Source organism: Budorcas taxicolor, chromosome 5 (genome assembly GCF_023091745.1).
Source record: "Budorcas taxicolor isolate Tak-1 chromosome 5, Takin1.1, whole genome shotgun sequence".
Lineage (NCBI taxonomy): Eukaryota > Metazoa > Chordata > Mammalia > Artiodactyla > Bovidae > Budorcas > Budorcas taxicolor.
Window position 1 is genome coordinate 70511195 of NC_068914.1, and position 5173 is coordinate 70516367.

Sequence of the window (5173 nt, forward strand, 5' to 3'; positions counted from 1 at the left end):
TCTGTTTGTGGACATAGTTAACCTATATGAGGAGGGACATAAATTGCAACCTCCCTCCACCTCATGCAGCTGAGTGAGGGCGCAGGGCTCTGTATTCAGCCTCTGAGAGAATTTTTGATGAAGGACAGCACATGGGGGAAATTAGCCTCCCGAGAGAACCAGTCCTAGGGAGACTCCCAGGTCTCCCTAGACTCCAGTCCTGAAAAGGCAGACTTCCAAGAGAGAAAACTGTAACCTCAACAGGTTCTGAGAAGGAAGAATTTAACCTTGGAATAAAGGTGGCGTAATTGTGCAGTTTTAGTTAACTCTCCATCTGAAGAGATGACACAGGGTTGTCGATCTCCTTCGTGTCCAGCAGGTGGCAATACAGTCTAAGGTTGCCTGAGACTGCAGTGGAAATTACTGGGCAGTAAGTTCCTTCCAGAAGGCAATGGCACCCCACTCCAGTACTCTTGCCTGGAAAATCCCATGGACGGAGGAGCCTGGTGGGCTGCAGTCCACGGGGTCGCCAGGAGTCGGACACGACTGAGCGACTTCACTTTCACTTTTCACTTTCATGCACTGGAGAAGGAAATGGCAACCCACTCCAGTGTTCTTGCCTGGAGAATCCCAGGGACGGGGAAGCTTGGTGGGCTGCTGTCTCTGGCGTCACACAGAGTCGGATACGACTGAAGTGACTTAGCAGCAGCAGCAAGTACATTCCAGAGTCTTCTGAAGGCTATGGCAGAGTAAGCAGGATGCATTTGCTGCTCTCCACCCCCCAGCCATCCTAACCCACATATTTCACTTCCTTTCCTTTCACAGAAACTTTAGCCTGAGACTGTGACCTGTCATCTTTGGGGGTGATACAAAGGACTCTATAGTAGGGGAAAGATGGGAAGAGGAGGATCATGGAGACATTTGAAATCCAGGATCTGTGCTGTTTACCACAGATTCTATGTTGACAGTGAGGTGTCATTCCTGCCCATCTGGAAATGCCAATATCCTTCTAAAACTCCCACACATACCTGAATCTCAAAGTGACACAAACAAGAACTGGAAGACCAGGCAGGATTTAGCATAGGTATCCAACCAACTGTCTATCATCTGTGGATGCCAGGCACCAAGTTAATGTATGGGTGGGCACCCTCCCTGCCATTGGGCACTCAGCCATGACATCCAGTTGGGTACAGTCAGCCTGCCAAGGCAAAGGGCATCGCAGAACGTTGTGCCCGTCAGCTTGCCCTGCACAAACTGAATGGAGCCCAGAACTTATGAAAGCCCTCCTCCGTACTGTTGGTTCCTCGCTGAGAGCAACAGGAGAAAGGGAGGCAGGGAACAGGGGTAATGCCCTACTTTACCTAAAAACAGTAGCAGGGGCTCTTTACTCTTCCGCTGGAAAAAGAAAGTCTGGAAATGCACCTTTCTGAATATGACCCAGAACTTGAAGTCAGAAGTTAAAAGGATAAAACAGTGTAAGATGGAAGTCAAGTAAAGGCAGTGCGATGTGATAGAAGGAGCTAATTTGGGACAAGGACCACCTGGATTCTATCCCTCATTAGCTGCATTTCCTTGAGCAAGTCATTTCTTTTTTTCTGGGCTTCAGTTTCTTGTCTGTAAAATGAGGATGTTGGGCTAGATGATATTTAGACTATCTTCCTCTTCCAACATGTGCTATTCAATTTCAAGAAGTCATTGACTTTCCCTTGTTGAGGGTGAACAGTCTAGCCTCAGAGACCCCCATGTGACCAGGCACAGTTTTGTCTAAGCTAAGGGAAGCAAGTACTAGAGGGGGGGGAAGTGAAAGTTCTGGGCTCCCAATGTCCCTCCAGATCCACTGTCTCCACTGCCACCACTAGACCACAGGGATTTCCCACCATCACAGAGACTTGAAGATCAGAGGTCCAGACCTCCCAATCTCCTGTACACTGAGAAGGCTGGAGACTCTTGTCAACTTTGTGACTAAGAGAGTCTAAAACTTGTGTGTCAAAAAGAAAGTGGTGCTCATCTGGGTGACATCCATTATTACTATCTACGGAGTTTGGATATAATGCAGATCTGTGTCTGACCCCTGCCCCACTGCCCCCAGAACTGCCCATCCTCACTCAAGTCCCCTCCTGCCCATTCACTGGACTGACTGCTGGTTCTCTGGCTGCTGGTGCAGGGTTCACCGGGTCCCTAGAAAAGCACCTGTGCCTGAATTTATTCTGTGAAGAGAGGTATCCCTTTTCTTTTACTTCCCCTCCAAACACTATCTCACTCCTTTTGCCCAAGTGAGTTTCCATAGGATATTGGAAATTCCTCATTTACCAAAGGAGATATACTTTCCAGTATACCCAGACTTAAGAAAATATTCCTTTGCAGAATGGAGAACAGGGAGTCTGGGGAGATTCCAAAATGACAAATAGCAGTATTTACTTGAGGCCTGAGTCTTACTCTCTTGATTTCCCCTCCACCTTGTCAGTGAGTGAGTGGTAGTCGATCAATCATGTCCAACTCTGCAACCCCTTGGACTATAGCCCACCAGGCTCTTCTGTCTGTGAGATTCTCCAGGCAAGAATACTGGAGTGGGTTGCTGGGCCCTCCTCCAAAGGATCTTCCTGACCCCTTGCTTTGCAGGTGGGTTCTTTACCACAAGCGCCACCTGGGAAGCCCTTCACAGCTCATACTCCATCCCATATTTGAATATGCTATAAGCTTTGGGGGAGGGGGCAGGGAGATGTAATAACTTGAAGGAAAATAGGTAAAAACATGAATCCCTAAGAACAAATTTACCAAAAAAAAGAGTTTCACTTTCAAGGAATTGATAGCCTATAATAGTTATTTATTAACAATGGAAACAGTGACAGACTTTATTTTCTTGGTCTCCAAAATCACTGTAGATGGTGACTGCAGCCACAAAATTAAAAGACGCTTGCTCCTTAGAAGAAGAACTATGACAAGCCTAGGCAGCATATTAAAAAGCAGAGACTTGACTTTGCTGACAAAGGTCTGTCGGGTAAAAGCCATGGTTTTCCCAGTAGTCACGTATGGATGTGAGGGTTGGACCATAAAGAAGGTTGAATGCCAAAGAATTGATGTTTTTGAACTGTGGTGTTGGAGGAGACTCTTGAGAATCCCTTGGACTGCAAGATCAAACCAGCCAATCCTAAAGGAAACCAATCCTGAATATTCATTGGAAGGGCCGATGCTGAACCTGAAGCTCTAAAACTTTGGCCACCTGAGGTGAAGAGCTAACTTATTAGAAAAGACCCTGATGCTGGGAAAGACTGAAAGCAGGAAGAGAAGGGGATAATAGAGGATCAGATGGTTGGATGGCATCACTGACTCAATGGACATGAGTTTGAGCAAACTCTGGGAGATGGTGAAGGACAGGGAAGCTTGGCGTACTGCAGTCCATGGGGTTGCAAAGAGCTGGACATGACTGAGCAACTGAACAATAGTTATCTCTTGATACATAACAAATTACCTCAAAAGTGACTTAAAAGCAGCAAGAAGCATTCTCTCACACGGTTTCTGTGGGTCAGGAACTCAGAAGCCACTTAGCTGGGTGGCTCTGGCTTGATGTCTCTCTTGGCACTGTAGTTAGCACATCAGCTGGGGCTGTAGTTATTTGAAAGTTGGATGGGGTTGGCCACTGCATGCTGCAAGATAACTCACTCACTTCATGGGAGTGAACTCAAATTCTGGCAAGTTGGTGCTGGCTTTTGTTGAAAGACCTCAATTCCTTTCCACATGGATCTCTCCATAGGCCTGCTTAAGTGTCCCCCTAACATGGTGGCTGGCCTTCCTCACAGCGAATAAACCAAGAGAGAGACCAAGGTGGAAACGGCCATGTCTTTTATGACTTAGCCTCAGAAGTTACACATGTCAGTCCCAGAGTACTGTGCTGATCACACAGGCCAGCCATGATTCAGTGTAGAAAGAGAACATAGATGGGCATGGATACCAGGAGATGAGGCTCTTTGGGCCATCTTGGAGTCTGGCTATATAAACCACCTTGGATATCAAAATTACCATAAATAATATATTATGCTAAACAAAAGAGGTAGAATATATATAAACCTGCAAGAAATTTGAATATGCCATGATGGGGCAAATTTCATAGTTTTTCACAAAATGCTGTTAAATTAAACAACTTCAGGAGATTCTAGTTTAACTGAAACTTGGTTCTGCTTTACCTTTAAACTCCTTGAGAACATTCTTCAGAGTAAGCTAAGAGATTTCATGATTCCGTTGTGATCTCAATCTTCATTTAAAGAATGTAGGCCATGCTGCTATGTCACAGAGACCCGCAAAGAGAAGGGTTCAGATAAAGTAACAGTCCAGAAGTAGATGGAGTAGGTAGTCCTTGACTGGTGAAGAAGGCTTGCATCACTGATCCAAGGTGGCTGCCTAGTCTATTGCCACATCCCAGCAAGCAGAAGGAAGAGGAAGTAGAAGATGATCACCTTTCCTTTTTAAGAACATGACTGACAAGTGACACACATTGGTTTACTCACATTCCATTGAGCAGAATTAGCTGTGTGTCCAACCCCTAACTGTTAAAGGGACTGGGCAGAGTACGCTACCCAGCAACCATGAAGCCTGTTAAAACTCATTGTGTGGGTGGCAGAGTGGAGGGGTCATATTATTAAAAGGAAAAGGAGTCTAGATTCTTGGAGTCAATGCTGCTACACCTACAAAATATAGTTCTCTGGGGACAGGTCAGGTGACTGAGGTTGACAAGTAATTGGATCACATCTTCAGATACATTTCAAGAACTGGATGTACATTAAAAGCAGGATCGCAAGAAGTACTATCTTGCTACAAGACTACGTGGTTTTAGTTTGTTTTGTTTTGCCGTACCTCATGTGGCGAGCGGTCTCTTAGTTCTCTGACCAGGCATCAGACCTGTTCCCCCTACAGTGGAAGTGCAGAGTCTTAACTAGGGAAGTCCTGGAAAGGTATCTTATCACAAAAAAAATTATGGGACTTCCATGCTGCTCCAGTGGCTAAGACTCCACGTTCCCAACGCAGGGGGCCTGGGTTTGATCCCTGGTCAGGGAACTAGGTCCTGCATGCCACAACTAAAGATCCCTCATGCACCAACTTAGACCCAATGCACCCAAATAACTAAATAATTTTTCTTTTTAATTTAAATTATTTGTCATAGAGTTCAGACACTAGTTTTATAATATCACTGTGTTGTTTA